Below are 21,632 nucleotides of genomic sequence, written 5' to 3'. Positions count from 1 at the left end.
CTCTTTTGCAAAGAGATAGGCATTGGAAAATTCAGGGCTATAACGTGTAGATGAAGCACTAACAGGAGGCTTTAAAATTTTCATTCTAGTGTCTTTCGTTTGGGAGAAAAATGTAAAAGTACAATGCAGCTTTTCCTTGCCGATATCTCTCTTTTGCAAAGAGATAGGCATTGGAAAATTCAGGGCTATAACGTGTATATGAAGCACTAACAGGAGGCTTTAAAATTTTTCATTCTAGTGTCTTTCGTTTGGGAGAAAAATGCAAAGGTACAATACAGCTTTTCCTTGCCGATATCTCTCTTTTGCAAAGAGATAGGCATTGGAAAATTCAGGGCTATAACGTGTAGATGAAGCACTAACAGGAGGCTTTAAAATTTTCATTCTAGTGTCTTTCGTTTGGGAGAAAAATGCAAAGGTACAATACAGCTTTTCCTTGCCGATATCTCTCTTTTGCAAAGAGCTAGGCATTTGAAAATTCAGGGCTATAACGTGTAGATGAAGCACTAACAGTAGACTTTAAAATTTTCATTCTAGTGTCTTTCGTTTGGGAGAAAAATGCAAAGGTACAATACAGCTTTTCCTTGCCGATATCTCTCTTTTGCTAAGAGATAGGCATTGGAAAATTCAGGGCTATAACGTGTAGATGAAGCACTAAGAGGAGGCTTTAAAATTTTCATTCTAGTGTCCTTCGTTTGGGAGAAAAATGCAAAGGTACAATACAGCTTTTCCTTGCCGATATCTCTCTTTTGCAAAGAGATAGGCATTGGAAAATTCAGGGCTATAACGTGTAGATGAAGCACTAACAGGAGGCTTTAAAATTTTCATTCTAGTGTCTTTCGTTTGGGAGAAAAATGCAAAGGTACAATACAGCTTTTCCTTGCCGATATCTCTCTTTTGCTAAGAGATAGGCATTGGAAAATTCAGGGCTATAACGTGTAGATGAAGCACTAAGAGGAGGCTTTAAAATTTTCATTCTAGTGTCTTTCGTTTGGGAGAAAAATGCAAAGGTACAATACAGCTTTTCCTTGCCAATATCTCTCTTTTGCAAAGAGCTAGGCATTGGAAAATTCAGGGCTATAACGTGTAGATGAAGCACTAACAGGAGGCTTTAAAATTTTCATTCTAGTGTCTTTCGTTTGGGAGAAAAATGCAAAGGTACAATACAGCTTTTCCTTGCCGATATCTCTCTTTTGCAAAGAGCTAGGCATTTGAAAATTCAGGGCTATAACGTGTAGATGAAGCACTAACAGTAGACTTTAAAATTTTCATTCTAGTGTCTTTCGTTTGGGAGAAAAATGCAAAGGTACAATACAGCTTTTCCTTGCCGATATCTCTCTTTTGCTAAGAGATAGGCATTGGAAAATTCAGGGCTATAACGTGTAGATGAAGCACTAAAAGGAGGCTTTAAAATTTTCATTCTAGTGTCCTTCGTTTGGGAGAAAAATGCAAAGGTACAATACAGCTTTTCCTTGCCAATATCTCTCTGTTGCAAAGAGCTAGGCATTGGAAAATTCAGGGCTATAACGTGTAGATGAAGCACTAACAGGAGGCTTTAAAATTTTAATTCTAGTGTCTTTCGTTTGGGAGAAAAATGCAAAGGTACAATACAGCATTTCCTTGCCGATATCTCTCTTTTGCAAAGAGATAGGCATTGGAAAATTCAGGGCTATTACGTGTAGATGAAGCACTAAAAGGAGGCTTTAAAATTTTCATTCTAGTGTCTTTCGTTTGGGAGAAAAATGTAAAAGTACAATGCAGCTTTTCCTTGCCGATATCTCTCTTTTGCAAAGAGATAGGCATTGGAAAATTCAGGGCTATAACGTGTAGATGAAGCACTAACAGGAGGCTTTAAAATTTTCATTCTAGTGTCTTTCGTTTGGGAGAAAAATGCAAAGGTACAATACAGCTTTTCCTTGCCGATATCTCTCTTTTGCAAAGAGCTAGGCATTTGAAAATTCAGGGCTATAACGTGTAGATGAAGCACTAACAGTAGACTTTAAAATTTTCATTCTAGTGTCTTTCGTTTGGGAGAAAAATGCAAAGGTACAATACAGCTTTTCCTTGCCGATATCTCTCTTTTGCTAAGAGATAGGCATTGGAAAATTCAGGGCTATAACGTGTAGATGAAGCACTAAAAGGAGGCTTTAAAATTTTCATTCTAGTGTCCTTCGTTTGGGAGAAAAATGCAAAGGTACAATACAGCTTTTCCTTGCCAATATCTCTCTGTTGCAAAGAGCTAGGCATTGGAAAATTCAGGGCTATAACGTGTAGATGAAGCACTAACAGGAGGCTTTAAAATTTTAATTCTAGTGTCTTTCGTTTGGGAGAAAAATGCAAAGGTACAATACAGCATTTCCTTGCCGATATCTCTCTTTTGCAAAGAGATAGGCATTGGAAAATTCAGGGCTATTACGTGTAGATGAAGCACTAAAAGGAGGCTTTAAAATTTTCATTCTAGTGTCTTTCGTTTGGGAGAAAAATGTAAAAGTACAATGCAGCTTTTCCTTGCCGATATCTCTCTTTTGCAAAGAGATAGGCATTGGAAAATTCAGGGCTATAACGTGTAGATGAAGCACTAACAGGAGGCTTTAAAATTTTCATTCTAGTGTCTTTCGTTTGGGAGAAAAATGTAAAAGTACAATGCAGCTTTTCCTTGCCGATATCTCTCTTTTGCAAAGAGATAGGCATTGGAAAATTCAGGGCTATAACGTGTAGATGAAGCACTAACAGGAGGCTTTAAAATTTTCATTCTAGTGTCTTTCGTTTGGGAGAAAAATGCAAAGGTACAATACAGCTTTTCCTTGCCGATATCTCTCTTTTGCTAAGAGATAGGCATTGGAAAATTCAGGGCTATAACGTGTAGATGAAGCACTAAAAGGAGGCTTTAAAATTTTCATTCTAGTGTCCTTCGTTTGGGAGAAAAATGCAAAGGTACAATACAGCTTTTCCTTGCCGATATCTCTCTTTTGCAAAGAGATAGGCATTGGAAAATTCAGGGCTATAACGTGTATATGAAGCACTAACAGGAGGCTTTAAAATTTTCATTCTAGTGTCTTTCGTTTGGGAGAAAAATGCAAAAGTACAATGCTGCTTTTCCTTGCCGATATCTCTCTTTTGCAAAGAGATAGGCATTGGAAAATGCAGGGCTATAACGTGTATATGAAGCACTAACAGGAGGCTTTAAAATTTTCATTCTAGTGTCTTTCGTTTGGGAGAAAAATGCAAAGGTACAATACAGCTTTTCCTTGCCGATATCTCTCTTTTGCTAAGAGATAGGCATTGGAAAATTCAGGGCTATAACGTGTAGATGAAGCACTAAAAGGAGGCTTTAAAATTTTCATTCTAGTGTCCTTCGTTTGGGAGAAAAATGCAAAGGTACAATACAGCTTTTCCTTGCCGATATCTCTCTTTTGCAAAGAGATAGGCATTGGAAAATTCAGGGCTATAACGTGTAGATGAAGCACTAACAGGAGGCTTTAAAATTTTCATTCTAGTGTCTTTCGTTTGGGAGAAAAATGCAAAGGTACAATACAGCATTTCCTTGCCGATATCTCTCTTTTGCAAAGAGATAGGCATTGGAAAATTCAGGGGTATTACGTGTAGATGAAGCACTAAAAGGAGGCTTTAAAATTTTCATTCTAGTGTCTTTCGTTTGGGAGAAAAATGTAAAAGTACAATGCAGCTTTTCCTTGCCGATATCTCTCTTTTGCAAAGAGATAGGCATTGGAAAATTCAGGGCTATAACGTGTAGATGAAGCACTAACAGGAGGCTTTAAAATTTTCATTCTAGTGTCTTTCGTTTGGGAGAAAAATGTAAAAGTACAATGCAGCTTTTCCTTGCCGATATCTCTCTTTTGCAAAGAGATAGGCATTGGAAAATTCAGGGCTATAACGTGTATATGAAGCACTAACAGGAGGCTTTAAAATTTTTCATTCTAGTGTCTTTCGTTTGGGAGAAAAATGCAAAGGTACAATACAGCTTTTCCTTGCCGATATCTCTCTTTTGCAAAGAGATAGGCATTGGAAAATTCAGGGCTATAACGTGTAGATGAAGCACTAACAGGAGGCTTTAAAATTTTCATTCTAGTGTCTTTCGTTTGGGAGAAAAATGCAAAGGTACAATACAGCTTTTCCTTGCCGATATCTCTCTTTTGCAAAGAGCTAGGCATTTGAAAATTCAGGGCTATAACGTGTAGATGAAGCACTAACAGTAGACTTTAAAATTTTCATTCTAGTGTCTTTCGTTTGGGAGAAAAATGCAAAGGTACAATACAGCTTTTCCTTGCCGATATCTCTCTTTTGCTAAGAGATAGGCATTGGAAAATTCAGGGCTATAACGTGTAGATGAAGCACTAAGAGGAGGCTTTAAAATTTTCATTCTAGTGTCCTTCGTTTGGGAGAAAAATGCAAAGGTACAATACAGCTTTTCCTTGCCGATATCTCTCTTTTGCAAAGAGATAGGCATTGGAAAATTCAGGGCTATAACGTGTAGATGAAGCACTAACAGGAGGCTTTAAAATTTTCATTCTAGTGTCCTTCGTTTGGGAGAAAAATGCAAAGGTACAATACAGCTTTTCCTTGCCAATATCTCTCTGTTGCAAAGAGCTAGGCATTGGAAAATTCAGGGCTATAACGTGTAGATGAAGCACTAACAGGAGGCTTTAAAATTTTCATTCTAGTGTCTTTCGTTTGGGAGAAAAATGCAAAGGTACAATACAGCATTTCCTTGCCGATATCTCTCCTTTGCAAAGAGATAGGCATTGGAAAATTCAGGGCTATTACGTGTAGATGAAGCACTAAAAGGAGGCTTTAAAATTTTCATTCTAGTGTCTTTCGTTTGGGAGAAAAATGTAAAAGTACAATGCAGCTTTTCCTTGCCGATATCTCTCTTTTGCAAAGAGATAGGCATTGGAAAATTCAGGGCTATAACGTGTAGATGAAGCACTAACAGGAGGCTTTAAAATTTTCATTCTAGTGTCTTTCGTTTGGGAGAAAAATGTAAAAGTACAATGCAGCTTTTCCTTGCCGATATCTCTCTTTTGCAAAGAGATAGGCATTGGAAAATTCAGGGCTATAACGTGTAGATGAAGCACTAACAGGAGGCTTTAAAATTTTCATTCTAGTGTCCTTCGTTTGGGAGAAAAATGCAAAGGTACAATACAGCTTTTCCTTGCCAATATCTCTCTTTTGCAAAGAGCTAGGCATTGGAAAATTCAGGGCTATAACGTGTAGATGAAGCACTAACAGGAGGCTTTAAAATTTTCATTCTAGTGTCTTTCGTTTGGGAGAAAAATGCAAAGGTACAATACAGCTTTTCCTTGCCGATATCTCTCTTTTGCAAAGAGATAGGCATTTGAAAATTCAGGGCTATAACGTGTAGATGAAGCACTAACAGAAGGCTTTAAAATTTTCATTCTAGTGTCCTTCGTTTGGGAGAAAAATGCAAAGGTACAATACAGCTTTTCCTTGCCGATATCTCTCTTTTGCAAAGAGATAGGCATTGGAAAATTCAGGGCTATAACGTGTAGATGAAGCACTAATAGGAGGCTTTAAAATTTTCATTCTAGTGTCCTTCGTTTGGGAGAAACATGCAAAGGTACAATACAGCTTTTCCTTGCCGATATCTCTCTTTTGCAAAGAGATAGGCATTGGAAAATTCAGGGCTATAACGTGTAGATGAAGCACTAACAGGAGGCTTTAAAATTTTCATTCTAGTGTCTTTCGTTTGGGAGAAAAATGCAAAGGTACAATACAGCTTTTCCTTGCCAATATCTCTCTTTTGCAAAGAGCTAGGCATTGGAAAATTCAGGGCTATAACGTGTAGATGAAGCACTAACAGGAGGCTTTAAAATTTTCATTCTAGTGTCTTTCGTTTGGGAGAAAAATGCAAAGGTACAATACAGCATTTCCTTGCCGATATCTCTCTTTTGCAAAGAGATAGGCTTTGGAAAATTCAGGGCTATTACGTGTAGATGAAGCACTAAAAGGAGGCTTTAAAATTTTCATTCTAGTGTCCTTCGTTTGGGAGAAAAATGCAAAGGTACAATACAGCTTTTCCTTGCCGATATCTCTCTTTTGCAAAGAGATAGGCATTGGAAAATTCAGGGCTATAACGTGTAGATGAAGCACTAATAGGAGGCTTTAAAATTTTCATTCTAGTGTCCTTCGTTTGGGAGAAAAATGCAAAGGTACAATACAGCTTTTCCTTGCCGATATCTCTCTTTTGCAAAGAGATAGGCATTGGAAAATTCAGGGCTATAACGTGTAGATGAAGCACTAACAGGAGGCTTTAAAATTTTCATTCTAGTGTCTTTCGTTTGGGAGAAAAATGCAAAGGTACAATACAGCTTTTCCTTGCCGATATCTCTCTTTTGCAAAGAGCTAGGCATTGGAAAATTCAGGGCTATAACGTGTAGATGAAGCACTAACAGTAGACTTTAAAATTTTCATTCTAGTGTCTTTCGTTTGGGAGAAAACTGCAAAGGTACAATACAGCTTTTCCTTGCCAATATCTCTCTTTTGCAAAGAGCTAGGCATTGGAAAATTCAGGGCTATAACGTGTAGATGAAGCACTAACAGGAGGCTTTAAAATTTTCATTCTAGTGTCTTTCGTTTGGGAGAAAAATGCAAAGGTACAATACAGTTTTTCCTTGCCGATATCTCTCTTTTGCAAAGAGATAGGCATTGGAAAATTCAGGGCTATAACGTTTAGATGAAGCACTAACAGGAGGCTTTAAAATTTTCATTCTAGTGTCTTTCGTTTGGGAGAAAAATGCAAAGGTACAATACAGCTTTTCCTTGCCGATATCTCTCTTTTGCAAAGAGATAGGCATTTTAAAATTCAGGGCTATAACGTGTAGATGAAGCACTAACAGGAGGCTTTAAAATTTTCATTCTAGTGTCCTTCGTTTGGGAGAAAAATGCAAAGGTACATTACAGCTTTTCCTTGCCGATATCTCTCTTTTGCAAAGAGATAGGCATTGGAAAATTCAGGGCTATAACGTGTAGATGAAGCACTAACAGGAGGCTTTAAAATTTTCATTCTAGTGTCTTTCGTTTGGGAGAAAAATGCAAAGGTACAATACAGCTTTTCCTTGCCAATATCTCTCTTTTGCAAAGAGCTAGGCATTGGAAAATTCAGGGCTATAACGTGTAGATGAAGCACTAACAGGAGGCTTTAAAATTTTCATTCTAGTGTCTTTCGTTTGGGAGAAAAATGCAAAAGTACAATGCTGCTTTTCCTTGCCGATATCTCTCTTTTGCAAAGAGATAGGCATTGGAAAATTCAGGGCTATAACGTGTAGATGAAGCACTAACAGGAGGCTTTAAAATTTTCATTCTAGTGTCTTTCGTTTGGGAGAAAAATGCAAAAGTACAATGCTGCTTTTCCTTGCCGATATCTCTCTTTTGCAAAGAGATAGGCATTGGAAAATGCAGGGCTATAACATGTAGATGAAGCACTAACAGGAGGCTTTAAAATTTTCATTCTAGTGTCTTTCGTTTGGGAGAAAAATGCAAAAGTACAATGCTGCTTTTCCTTGCCGATATCTCTCTTTTGCAAAGAGATAGGCATTGGAAAATGCAGGGCTATAACGTGCAGATGAAGCACTAACAGGAGGCTTTAAAATTTTCATTCTAGTGTCTTTCGTTTGGGAGAAAAATGCAAAGGTACAATACAGCTTTTCCTTGCCAATATCTCTCTTTTGCAAAGAGCTAGGCATTGGAAAATGCAGGGCTATAACGTGTAGATGAAGCACTAACAGGAGGCTTTACAATTTTCATTCTAGTGTCTTTCGTTTGGGAGAAAAATGCAAAGGTACAATGCTGCTTTTCCTTGCCGTTATCTCTCTTTTGCAAAGAGATAGGCATTGGAAAATGCAGGGCTATAACGTGTAGATGAAGCACTAACAGGAGGCTTTTAAATTTTCATTCTAGTGTCCTTCGTTTGGGAGAAAAATGCAAAGGTACAATACAGTTTTTCCTTGCCGATATCTCTCTTTTGAAAAGAGATAGGCATTGGAAAATTCAGGGCTATAACGTGTAGATGAAGCACTAACAGGAGGCTTTAAAATTTTCATTCTAGTGTCTTTCGTTTGGGAGAAAAATGCAAAGGTACAATACAGCTTTTCCTTACCAATATCTCTCTTTTGCAAAGAGCTAGGCATTGGAAAATTCAGGGCTATAACGTGTAGATGAAGCACTAACAGGAGGCTTTAAAATTTTCATTCTAGTGTCTTTCGTTTGGGAGAAAAATGCAAAAGTACAATGCAGCTTTTCCTTGCCGATATCTCTCTTTTGCAAAGAGATAGGCATTGGAAAATGCAGGGCTATAACGTGTAGATGAAGCACTAACAGTAGGCTTTAAAAATTTCATTCTAGTGTCTTTCGTTTGGGAGAAAAATGCAAAGGTACAATACAGCTTTTCCTTGCCGATATCTCTCTTTTGCAAAGAGATAGGCATTGGAAAATGCAGGGCTATAACGTGTAGATGAAGCACTAACAGTAGGCTTTAAAAATTTCATTCTAGTGTCTTTCGTTTGGGAGAAAAATGCAAAGGTACAATACAGCTTTTCCTTGCCGATATCTCTCTTTTGCAAAGAGATAGGCATTGGAAAATTCAGGGCTATAACGTGTAGATGAAGCACTAACAGGAGGCTTTAAATTTTTCATTCTAGTGTCTTTCGTTTGGGAGAAAAATGCAAAGGTACAATACAGTTTTTCCTTGCCGATATCTCTCTTTTGCAAAGAGATAGGCATTGGAAAATTCAGGGCTATAACGTGTAGATGAAGCACAAACAGGAGGCTTTAAAATTTTCATTCTAGTGTCTTTCGTTTGGGAGAAAAATGCAAAAGTACAATGCAGCTTTTCCTTGCCGATATCTTTCTTTTGCAAAGAGATAGGCATTGGAAAATTCAGGGCTATAACGTGTATATGAAGCACTAACAGGAGGCTTTAAAATTTTCATTCTAGTGTCTTTCGTTTGGGAGAAAAATGCAAAGGTACAATACAGCTTTTCCTTGCCGATATCTCTCTTTTGCTAAGAGATAGGCATTGGAAAATTCAGGGCTATAACGTGTAGATGAAGCACTAAAAGGAGGCTTTAAAATTTTCATTCTAGTGTCCTTCGTTTGGGAGAAAAATGCAAAGGTACAATACAGTTTTTCCTTGCCGATATCTCTCTTTTGCAAAGAGATAGGCATTGGAAAATTCAGGGCTATAACGTGTAGATGAAGCACTAACAGGAGGCTTTAAATTTTTCATTCTAGTGTCTTTCGTTTGGGAGAAAAATGCAAAGGTACAATACAGTTTTTCCTTGCCGATATCTCTCTTTTGCAAAGAGATAGGCATTGGAAAATTCAGGGCTATAACGTGTAGATGAAGCACAAACAGGAGGCTTTAAAATTTTCATTCTAGTGTCTTTCGTTTGGGAGAAAAATGCAAAAGTACAATGCAGCTTTTCCTTGCCGATATCTTTCTTTTGCAAAGAGATAGGCATTGGAAAATTCAGGGCTATAACGTGTATATGAAGCACTAACAGGAGGCTTTAAAATTTTCATTCTAGTGTCTTTCGTTTGGGAGAAAAATGCAAAGGTACAATACAGCTTTTCCTTGCCGATATCTCTCTTTTGCTAAGAGATAGGCATTGGAAAATTCAGGGCTATAACGTGTAGATGAAGCACTAAAAGGAGGCTTTAAAATTTTCATTCTAGTGTCCTTCGTTTGGGAGAAAAATGCAAAGGTACAATACAGCTTTTCCTTGCCGATATCTCTCTTTTGCAAAGAGATAGGCATTGGAAAATTCAGGGCTATAACGTGTAGATGAAGCACTAACAGGAGGCTTTAAAATTTTCATTCTAGTGTCTTTCGTTTGGGAGAAAAATGCAAAGGTACAATACAGCATTTCCTTGCCGATATCTCTCTTTTGCAAAGAGATAGGCATTGGAAAATTCAGGGGTATTACGTGTAGATGAAGCACTAAAAGGAGGCTTTAAAATTTTCATTCTAGTGTCTTTCGTTTGGGAGAAAAATGTAAAAGTACAATGCAGCTTTTCCTTGCCGATATCTCTCTTTTGCAAAGAGATATGCATTGGAAAATTCAGGGCTATAACGTGTAGATGAAGCACTAACAGGAGGCTTTAAAATTTTCATTCTAGTGTCTTTCGTTTGGGAGAAAAATGTAAAAGTACAATGCAGCTTTTCCTTGCCGATATCTCTCTTTTGCAAAGAGATAGGCATTGGAAAATTCAGGGCTATAACGTGTATATGAAGCACTAACAGGAGGCTTTAAAATTTTCATTCTAGTGTCTTTCGTTTGGGAGAAAAATGCAAAGGTACAATACAGCTTTTCCTTGCCGATATCTCTCTTTTGCAAAGAGATAGGCATTGGAAAATTCAGGGCTATAACGTGTAGATGAAGCACTAACAGGAGGCTTTAAAATTTTCATTCTAGTGTCTTTCGTTTGGGAGAAAAATGCAAAGGTACAATACAGCTTTTCCTTGCCGATATCTCTCTTTTGCAAAGAGCTAGGCATTTGAAAATTCAGGGCTATAACGTGTAGATGAAGCACTAACAGTAGACTTTAAAATTTTCATTCTAGTGTCTTTCGTTTGGGAGAAAAATGCAAAGGTACAATACAGCTTTTCCTTGCCGATATCTCTCTTTTGCTAAGAGATAGGCATTGGAAAATTCAGGGCTATAACGTGTAGATGAAGCACTAAAAGGAGGCTTTAAAATTTTCATTCTAGTGTCCTTCGTTTGGGAGAAAAATGCAAAGGTACAATACAGCTTTTCCTTGCCGATATCTCTCTTTTGCAAAGAGATAGGCATTGGAAAATTCAGGGCTATAACGTGTAGATGAAGCACTAACAGGAGGCTTTAAAATTTTCATTCTAGTGTCCTTCGTTTGGGAGAAAAATGCAAAGGTACAATACAGCTTTTCCTTGCCAATATCTCTCTTTTGCAAAGAGCTAGGCATTGGAAAATTCAGGGCTATAACGTGTAGATGAAGCACTAACAGGAGGCTTTAAAATTTTCATTCTAGTGTCTTTCGTTTGGGAGAAAAATGCAAAGGTACAATACAGCATTTCCTTGCCGATATCTCTCTTTTGCAAAGAGATAGGCATTGGAAAATTCAGGGCTATTACGTGTAGATGAAGCACTAAAAGGAGGCTTTAAAATTTTCATTCTAGTGTCTTTCGTTTGGGAGAAAAATGTAAAAGTACAATGCAGCTTTTCCTTTCCGATATCTCTCTTTTGCAAAGAGATAGGCATTGGAAAATTCAGGGCTATAACGTGTAGATGAAGCACTAACAGGAGGCTTTAAAATTTTCATTCTAGTGTCTTTCGTTTGGGAGAAAAATGTAAAAGTACAATGCAGCTTTTCCTTGCCGATATCTCTCTTTTGCAAAGAGATAGGCATTGGAAAATTCAGGGCTATAACGTGTATATGAAGCACTAACAGGAGGCTTTAAAATTTTCATTCTAGTGTCTTTCGTTTGGGAGAAAAATGCAAAGGTACAATACAGCTTTTCCTTGCCGATATCTCTCTTTTGCTAAGAGATAGGCATTGGAAAATTCAGGGCTATAACGTGTAGATGAAGCACTAAAAGGAGGCTTTAAAATTTTCATTCTAGTGTCCTTCGTTTGGGAGAAAAACGCAAAGGTACAATACAGCTTTTCCTTGCCGATATCTCTCTTTTGCAAAGAGATAGGCATTGGAAAATTCAGGGCTATAACGTGTAGATGAAGCACTAATAGGAGGCTTTAAAATTTTCATTCTAGTGTCCTTCGTTTGGGAGAAAAATGCAAAGGTACAATACAGCTTTTCCTTGCCGATATCTCTCTTTTGCAAAGAAATAGGCATTGGAAAATTCAGGGCTATAACGTGTAGATGAAGCACTAACAGGAGGCTTTAAAATTTTCATTCTAGTGTCTTTCGTTTGGGAGAAAAATGCAAAGGTACAATACAGCTTTTCCTTGCCGATATCTCTCTTTTGCAAAGAGCTAGGCATTGGAAAATTCAGGGCTATAACGTGTAGATGAAGCACTAACAGTAGACTTTAAAATTTTCATTCTAGTGTCTTTCGTTTGGGAGAAAAATGCAAAGGTACAATACAGCTTTTCCTTGCCAATATCTCTCTTTTGCAAAGAGCTAGGCATTGGAAAATTCAGGGCTATAACGTGTAGATAAAGCACTAACAGGAGGCTTTAAAATTTTCATTCTAGTGTCTTTCGTTTGGGAGAAAAATGCAAAAGTACAATGCTGCTTTTCCTTGCCGATATCTCTCTTTTGCAAAGAGATAGGCATTGGAAAATTCAGGGCTATAACGTGTAGATGAAGCACTAACAGGAGGCTTTAAAATTTTCATTCTAGTGTCCTTCGTTTGGGAGAAAAATGCAAAGGTACAATACAGCTTTTCCTTGCCAATATCTCTCTTTTGCAAAGAGCTAGACATTGGAAAATTCAGGGCTATAACGTGTAGATGAAGCACTAACAGGAGGCTTTAAAATTTTCATTCTAGTGTCTTTCGTTTGGGAGAAAAATGCAAAGGTACAATACAGCATTTCCTTGCCGATATCTCTCTTTTGCAAAGAGATAGGCATTGGAAAATTCAGGGCTATTACGTGTAGATGAAGCACTAAAAGGAGGCTTTAAAATTTTCATTCTAGTGTCTTTCGTTTGGGAGAAAAATGTAAAAGTACAATGCAGCTTTTCCTTGCCGATATCTCTCTTTTGCAAAGAGATAGGCATTGGAAAATTCAGGGCTATAACGTGTAGATGAAGCACTAACAGGAGGCTTTAAAATTTTCATTCTAGTGTCTTTCGTTTGGGAGAAAAATGTAAAAGTACAATGCAGCTTTTCCTTGCCGATATCTCTCTTTTGCAAAGAGATAGGCATTGGAAAATTCAGGGCTATAACGTGTATATGAAGCACTAACAGGAGGCTTTAAAATTTTCATTCTAGTGTCTTTCGTTTGGGAGAAAAATGCAAAGGTACAATACAGCTTTTCCTTGCCGATATCTCTCTTTTGCTAAGAGATAGGCATTGGAAAATTCAGGGCTATAACGTGTAGATGAAGCACTAAAAGGAGGCTTTAAAATTTTCATTCTAGTGTCCTTCGTTTGGGAGAAAAATGCAAAGGTACAATACAGCTTTTCCTTGCCGATATCTCTCTTTTGCAAAGAGATAGGCATTGGAAAATTCAGGGCTATAACGTGTAGATGAAGCACTAATAGGAGGCTTTAAAATTTTCATTCTAGTGTCCTTCGTTTGGGAGAAACATGCAAAGGTACAATACAGCTTTTCCTTGCCGATATCTCTCTTTTGCAAAGAGATAGGCATTGGAAAATTCAGGGCTATAACGTGTAGATGAAGCACTAACAGGAGGCTTTAAAATTTTCATTCTAGTGTCTTTCGTTTGGGAGAAAAATGCAAAGGTACAATACAGCTTTTCCTTGCCGATATCTCTCTTTTGCAAAGAGCTAGGCATTGGAAAATTCAGGGCTATAACGTGTAGATGAAGCACTAATAGGAGGCTTTAAATTTTTCATTCTAGTGTCTTTCGTTTGGGAGAAAAATGCAAAAGTACAATGCTGCTTTTCCTTGCCGATATCTCTCTTTTGCAAAGAGATAGGCATTGGAAAATGCAGGGCTATAACATGTAGATGAAGCACTAACAGGAGGCTTTAAAATTTTCATTCTAGTGTCTTTCGTTTGGGAGAAAAATGCAAAGGTACAATACAGCTTTTCCTTGCCAATATCTCTCTTTTGCAAAGAGCTAGGCATTGGAAAATGCAGGGCTATAACGTGTAGATGAAGCACTAACAGGAGGCTTTACAATTTTCATTCTAGTGTCTTTCGTTTGGGAGAAAAATGCAAAGGTACAATGCTGCTTTTCCTTGCCGATATCTCTCTTTTGCAAAGAGATAGGCATTGGAAAATGCAGGGCTATAACGTGTAGATGAAGCACTAACAGGAGGCTTTTAAATTTTCATTCTAGTGTCCTTCGTTTGGGAGAAAAATGCAAAGGTACAATACAGTTTTTCCTTGCCGATATCTCTCTTTTGAAAAGAGATAGGCATTGGAAAATTCAGGGCTATAACGTGTAGATGAAGCACTAACAGGAGGCTTTAAAATTTTCATTCTAGTGTCTTTCGTTTGGGAGAAAAATGCAAAGGTACAATACAGCTTTTCCTTGCCAATATCTCTCTTTTGCAAAGAGCTAGGCATTGGAAAATTCAGGGCTATAACGTGTAGATGAAGCACTAACAGGAGGCTTTAAAATTTTCATTCTAGTGTCTTTCGTTTGGGAGAAAAATGCAAAAGTACAATGCAGCTTTTCCTTGCCGATATCTCTCTTTTGCAAAGAGATAGGCATTGGAAAATGCAGGGCTATAACGTGTAGATGAAGCACTAACAGTAGGCTTTAAAAATTTCATTCTAGTGTCTTTCGTTTGGGAGAAAAATGCAAAAGTACAATGCAGCTTTTCCTTGCCGATATCTCTCTTTTGCAAAGAGATAGGCATTGGAAAATTCAGGGCTATAACGTGTAGATGAAGCACTAATAGGAGGCTTTAAAATTTTCATTCTAATGTCCTTCGTTTGGGAGAAAAATGCAAAGGTACAATACAGCTTTTCCTTGCCGATATCTCTCTTTTGCAAAGAGATAGGCATTGGAAAATTCAGGGCTATAACATGTAGATGAAGCACTAACAGGAGGCTTTAAAATTTTCATTCTAGTGTCTTTCGTTTGGGAGAAAAATGCAAAGGTACAATACAGCTTTTCCTTGCCGATATCTCTCTTTTGCAAAGAGATAGGCATTGGAAAATTCAGGGCTATAACGTGTAGATGAAGCACTAACAGGAGGCTTTAAAATTTTCATTCTAGTGTCCTTCGTTTGGGAGAAAAATGCAAAGGTACAATACAGCTTTTCCTTGCCGATATCTCTCTTTTGCAAAGAGATAGGCATTGGACAAATTCAGGGCTATAACGTGTAGATGAAGCACTAACAGGAGGCTTTAAAATTTTCATTCTAGTGTCTTTCGTTTGGGAGAAAAATGCAAAGGTACAATACAGCTTTTCCTTGCCGATATCTCTCTTTTGCAAAGAGCTAGGCATTGGAAAATTCAGGGCTATAACGTGTAGATGAAGCACTAACAGGAGGCTTTAAAATTTTCATTCTAGTGTCTTTCGTTTGGGAGAAAAATGCAAAGGTACAATACAGCTTTTCCTTGCCAATATCTCTCTTTTGCAAAGAGCTAGGCATTGGAAAATTCAGGGCTATAACGTGTAGATGAAGCACTAACAGGAGGCTTTAAAATTTTCATTCTAGTGTCTTTCGTTTGGGAGAAAAATGCAAAGGTACAATACAGTTTTTCCTTGCCGATATCTCTCTTTTGCAAAGAGATAGGCATTGGAAAATTCAGGGCTATAACGTGTAGATGAAGCACTAACAGGAGGCTTTAAAATTTTCATTCTAGTGTCCTTCGTTTGGGAGAAAAATGCAAAGGTACAATACAGCTTTTCCTTGCCAATATCTCTCTTTTGCAAAGAGCTAGGCATTGGAAAATTCAGGGCTATACCGTGTAGATGAAGCACTAACAGGAGGCTTTTACATTTTCATTCTAGTGTCCTTCGTTTGGGAGAAAAATGCAAAGGTACAATACAGCTTTTCCTTGCCGATATCTCTCTTTTGCAAAGAGCTAGGCATTGGAAAATTCAGGGCTATAACGTGTAGATGAAGCACTAACAGGAGGCTTTAAAATTTTCATTCTAGTGTCTTTCGTTTGGGAGAAAAATGCAAAGGTACAATACAGTTTTTCCTTGCCGATATCTCTCTTTTGCAAAGAGATAGGCATTGGAAAATTCAGGGCTATAACGTGTAGATGAAGCACTAACAGGAGGCTTTAAAATTTTCATTCTAGTGTCCTTCGTTTGGGAGAAAAATGCAAAGGTACAATACAGCTTTTCCTTGCCAATATCTCTCTTTTGCAAAGAGCTAGGCATTGGAAAATTCAGGGCTATACCGTGTAGATGAAGCACTAACAGGAGGCTTTTACATTTTCATTCTAGTGTCCTTCGTTTGGGAGAAAAATGCAAAGGTACAATACAGCTTTTCCTTGCCGATATCTCTCTTTTGCAAAGAGATAGGCATTGGAAAATTCAGGGCTATAACGTGTAGATGAAGCACTAACAGGAGGCTTTAAAATTTTCATTCTAGTGTCTTTCGTTTGGGAGAAAAATGCAAAGGTACAATACAGCTTTTCCTTGCCGATATCTCTCTTTTGCAAAGAGATAGGCATTTGAAAATTCAGGGCTATAACGTATAGATGAAGCACTAACAGGAGGCTTTAAAATTTTCATTCTAGTGTCCTTCGTTTGGCAGAAAAATGCAAAGGTACAATACAGCTTTTCCTTGCCGATATCTCTCTTTTGCAAAGAGATAGGCATTGGAAAATTCAGGGCTATAACGTGTAGATGAAGCACTAATAGGAGGCTTTAAAATTTTCATTCTAGTGTCCTTCGTTTGGGAGAAAAATGCAAAGGTACAATACAGCTTTTCCTTGCCGATATCTCTCTTTTGCAAAGAGATAGGCATTGGAAAATTCAGGGCTATAACGTGTAGATGAAGCACTAACAGGAGGCTTTAAAATTTTCATTCTAGTGTCTTTCGTTTGGGAGAAAAATGCAAAGGTACAATACAGCTTTTCCTTGCCGATATCTCTCTTTTGCAAAGAGCTAGGCATTGGAAAATTCAGGGCTATAACGTGTAGATGAAGCACTAATAGGAGGCTTTAAAATTTTCATTCTAATGTCCTTCGTTTGGGAGAAAAATGCAAAGGTACAATACAGCTTTTCCTTGTCGATATCTCTCTTTTGCAAAGAGATAGGCATTGGAAAATTCAGGGCTATAACGTGTATATGAAATACTAACAGGAGGCTTTAAAATTTTCATTCTAGTGTCTTTCGTTTGGGAGAAAAATGCAAAGGTACAATACAGCTTTTCCTTGCCGATATCTCTCTTTTGCAAAGAGCTAGGCATTGGAAAATTCAGGGCTATAACGTGTAGATGAAGCTCTAACAGTAGACTTTAAAATTTTCATTCTAGTGTCTTTCGTTTGGGAGAAAAATGCAAAGGTACAATACAGCTTTTCCTTGCCAATATCTCTCTTTTGCAAAGAGCTAGGCATTGGAAAATTCAGGGCTATAACGTGTAGATGAAGCACTAACAGGAGGCTTTAAAATTTTCATTCTAGTGTCTTTCGTTTGGGAGAAAAATGCAAAGGTACAATACAGCTTTTCCTTGCCGATATCTCTCTTTTGCAAAGAGATAGGCATTGGAAAATTCAGGGCTATAACGTGTAGATGAAGCACTAACAGGAGGCTTTAAAATTTTCATTCTAGTGTCTTTCGTTTGGGAGAAAAATCAGCTTGAATGCTTCAGGGGCTGGGGCATAGCCAACATGAGCCCCACACCGAAGGAGGGTGGAGGTGTTTAATGCAAACTAGGGGTCAGACAAGCGCCGCAAAAGGCCACCATGCCCTGCACGCCCCTTTTCTGTTTTCATATGCAGACGAGGGTTGAAGCCAACTTTGACCCACTGCTTGGATGACATCACCATATGCAAATCCATCTGCGGCAGGCCTTCCCCCAGGAATGCTTGCACTAGTTGTTGCATTTGGTTTGTTGTTTGGGGGTGCTTCAGTATTAGGCAGCCTTCTGCCCTCCCATGTTCATCTGAAAATATGTGTTCTCCCTGCAGTTGTTGTCCCCAGATGAGAGTTCCCTTGTGCTGCCTCAGTTGAATCTCCTTAACTTGACAGAGATGTGCCTGAGCAGCGGCCCTCCCCAGCTCTATCCCAAATCATACTTATTTTGCATAGGAGATACCATGGTCATGAAGATTATTCTCCCAGGGTGAGGTTCATTCATTGCATTCTGGGTATGCTGACCCCTGTGATTTCCCCAAATGTGGGAAACTCGACTGCTTTATTTGTGGTAGTGGGGGACTGTGTTTGTGTTTTCCTCTGGTCAGCTCTGGTAAAAGTCAGATTTCTTTGTTTCAGAGCCTTGTTCTTCTTTTGAGAGTTCCCTTGTGCTAGTTCTTCAGAACGAACAAATCTTTTGCCTTTTACTAAAGATTTCCGTGGAGAGGAGCAAAACTGAGTTTTATCTCAATTTTTGCATGCCCCGTCTTATTGGGGTTTCTTTTATCAGTTTAAAGATAGAACGAGTGTGCTTTAATGTAAGCTCATTTGCGTAGAAATGACAGTAAATGTTTGTTTCTTTTCAAACAGAACTTTCTTGACTATACTAATTGCTTGAAAGATCTGGGAGCACATGGAAAAGAGTACAAACCATGTTTATAGCAAGGGGAAGCCTGGTGAGAAATCTGCTTTCTTTCTTTCAAATTGGGTGCTCACTTTGAGCTGAATGAGGACTGCTGGCATGGCACTCAGGCGACAGGTAGAATCTTGGTCATGCTGTGGTTTCTCTTCAGAATGAACAAATCTTTCGCCTTTTACTAAAGATTTCCGTGGAGAGGAGCAAAACTGAGTTTTATCTCAATTTTTGCATGCCCCATCTTATTGGGGTTTTATTTTATTGGTTTAAAGATAGAACGAGTGTGCTTTAATGTAAGCTCATTTGCATAGAAATGACAGTAAATGTTTGTTTCTTTTCAAACAGAACTTTCTTGACCACACTAATTGTTTGAAAGATCTGGGAGCACATGGAAAAGAGTACAAACCATGTTTATAGCAAGGGGAAGCCTGGTGAGAAATCTGCTTTCTTTCATTCAAATTGGGTGCTCACTTTGAGCTGAATGAGAACTGCTGGCATGGCACTCAGGCGACAGGTGGAATCTTGGTCATGCTCTGGTTTCTCTTCAGAACTAACAAATATTTCGCCTTTTATTAAAGATTTCCGTGGAGAGGAGCAAAACTGAGTTTTATCTCAATTTTTGCATGCCCCATATTATTGGGGTTTCTTTTATCAGTTTAAAGACAGAACGAGTGTGCTTTCTTGTTAGCTTTAATGTAAGTTTATTTGCATAACAATGACAGTAAATGTTTGTTTCTTTTCAAACAGAACTTTCTTGACCATGCTACTTGCTTGAAAGATCTGGGAGCACATGGAAAACAGTACAAACCATGCAGTATCACAAGAGCCTTTATTTGATCTTTCATGAAGATAGAGCAGAATTGAGGACACGTCAACAATTTCTGCCGAAGGTGGTTCATCTTTCCACATGGTGCCTTTGGCCACTGACACCTTCGTTGAGTCAAAGTCTCTGGCTGTGGTCAGAACTTTGAAAATTTATGTCACCAGAACGGTTCAGATTAGGAAAACAGAGGCTCTGTTTGTCCTGTATGCTCCCAACATGATTGGGTGTCCTGCTTCCATGCAGACCATTATGCGCTGGATCTGTGGTAAAATTCAGCATGCTCATTCCACGGCAGGATTGCCGTTACTGAATTAGGTGAAGACCCATTCTACTAGAAAGGTGGGTTCATCCTGGGCAGCTGGTCGGGGAGTCTCGGCATTGCAACTTTGCCGAGCAACTATTTAGTAAACACTTTTGCTAAGTTTTACAAGTTTGATACCTTGGCTGATGATAACCTCAAGTTGGGTCATTCGGTGCTGCAGAGTCGTACGCACTCTCCCACCCGTTCAAGAGCTTTGGTATAACCCCATGGTTCTTAATGTGACCCCAGCATCCTCTAGGTCGTATGAGAAAATAGGATTTTAATACCTACCGGTAAATCCTTTTCTCTTAGTACGTAGAGGATGCTGGGCACCCGTCCCAGTCCATACTGTGTCTGCAGTTATTACTTGTGGTTATACACATGTTGTGTTACGGTTCTGGTCAGCTTTTTGCTGCAATTGTTCATGCCGTTGGCTTGTGTTCTGTTGAATGCCACGTTCTGCGGCATGCTTAAGGTGTGAGCTGGTAAGATGCTCACCTTAGTTTAACAATAAATCCTTTCCTCGAAATGTCCGTCTCCCTGGGCACAGTTCCTATAACTGGAGTCTGGAGGAGGGGCATAGAGGGAGGAGCCAGTTCACACCCTTTGAAAGTCTTAAAGTGCCCATGTCTCTTGCGGATCCCGTCTATACCCCATGGTTCTTAATGTGACCCCAGCATCCTCTACGGACTAAGAGAAAAGGATGCCCTTGTGTACTATCCTGACTTCTCCTCCCGTCTGCTTACTTTGTGCCTTCCAACGCACAATGCGAACTACAGGTGGTGCTGCAGGGCCCACACCCTTTTACTTGCCTTACAGAGCAGCTCTGGAGCTGTTACAGTGCCCAGCTGCTGCAAGAAATCAGCATGAATGCTTCAGGGGATGGGGCATGGCCAACATGAGCCCCACACCAAAGGAGGGTGGGGGTGTTTAATGCGAACTAGGGGTCATCCAAGCACTGCAAAAGGCCGCCATGCCCTGCATGCCCCTTTTCTCTTTTTATATGCAGATGAGGGTTCCAGCCAACTTTGGCCCACTGCTTGGATGACATCACCGTATGCAAATCCGTCTGCTGCAGACCTTCCCCCAGGAATGCTGTTACTAGTTGTTGGATATGGTTTGATATTTGATGGTGCTTCAGTATTAGGCAGCCTTCCGCCATCCCATGTTCATCTGAAAAGATGTGGTCTCCCTGCAGTTGTTGTCCCCAGACGAGAGTTCCCTTGTGCTTCCTCAGTTGAATCTCCTTAACTTGACGGGGGAGGGGCTGCCCGAGCTGCCACCCTCCCCAGCCCTATCCCAACTCATACTTATTTTACATATTAGATCTCTTGATCATGAAGATTGTTCTCACAGGGTGAGGTTCATCCATTATATTTTAAAATAGGAAGGTACAAATTACATATTTGAATTGCATCTATGTGCTGGATTCAAATGCCCCCCCCCTTCCTTTCTCAATTGTGCCCGTCAGCAGCTATTCTAAGGTTGCTGCCAATGGGTGTGACACATTAATTTCTTCTGTGGGGTACACTGGACTCCACAAGGATTCACATTGGGGTGTAGAGTAGGATCTTGATCTGAGGCACCAACCGGCTCAAAGCTTTTGACTGTTCCCAAGAAGCTCAGTGCATTCTCCTCTATAACCCCGCTTCCATGAACAGGGAGCTCAGTTTGTAGTTGGTGCCTTCAGTAGCAGGCCAATTAACAGGGGCCTGCCTCAGGCAGCCTATTCTTAGCTATTAATTTTGACAAGAAAAGAAGAACTTGTTTTATGAGAATCTACAAGGGCTGCAGCAGGCTAGGTCTAATAGACATCTTTACTGCAGCTTCATCACTCCCAGCGGCGCTATATACTCCCGTGCCCTGGTTGCTGGGTCACTGCAGCGGAGGCTCCGGTTTCATCCTAAGGTCAGTCACACACACACCACCCTTCCGGATCACGAGGCCGCTGATGAAGGGGAGCGAGGCCGTAGGGGGTGGGCCGTGTGCGCACTGCGGTGGACACTGATTACTGGGCAGCCGCTCCACTAGCCACCAGGTACAGTTAAGGAGCACAGGTCTGGGGGTTTTTCTCCTATATTAACCCAATTTTGTACTGCCCGCAGCGCATTGTGATAGGTAATAGGGCCTGATTCAGGTTGGATTGCAATCACAATAAGC

General features: G+C 39.3%; 4 non-coding genes across 4 annotated transcripts; all 4 read left to right on the top strand.

Moving 5' to 3' along the window:
- The first annotated feature begins 17,871 nt into the window (after positions 1-17,871).
- On the top strand, positions 17,872-18,035 carry LOC135025265 (U1 spliceosomal RNA). The gene has a single exon (XR_010222049.1). It is a non-coding gene; the product is annotated as a U1 spliceosomal RNA (small nuclear RNA).
- Positions 18,036-18,094: 59 nt separating this feature from the next.
- LOC135025456 (U5 spliceosomal RNA) lies at positions 18,095-18,211 on the top strand. Its single transcript, XR_010222205.1, has one exon. It is a non-coding gene; the product is annotated as a U5 spliceosomal RNA (small nuclear RNA).
- A 274-nt stretch (positions 18,212-18,485) lies between these two features.
- On the top strand, positions 18,486-18,601 carry LOC135025449 (U5 spliceosomal RNA). Its single transcript, XR_010222198.1, has one exon. It is a non-coding gene; the product is annotated as a U5 spliceosomal RNA (small nuclear RNA).
- A 275-nt stretch (positions 18,602-18,876) lies between these two features.
- On the top strand, positions 18,877-18,992 carry LOC135025454 (U5 spliceosomal RNA). The gene has a single exon (XR_010222203.1). It is a non-coding gene; the product is annotated as a U5 spliceosomal RNA (small nuclear RNA).
- Positions 18,993-21,632: the final 2,640 nt, after the last annotated feature.

The sequence above is a fragment of the Pseudophryne corroboree genome, unplaced genomic scaffold, assembly GCF_028390025.1.
Source record: "Pseudophryne corroboree isolate aPseCor3 unplaced genomic scaffold, aPseCor3.hap2 scaffold_415, whole genome shotgun sequence".
Taxonomy (NCBI): domain Eukaryota; kingdom Metazoa; phylum Chordata; class Amphibia; order Anura; family Myobatrachidae; genus Pseudophryne; species Pseudophryne corroboree.
The sequence above is the reverse complement of the archived record's forward strand: the minus strand, read 5'-3'. Positions and strand labels throughout refer to the sequence as shown.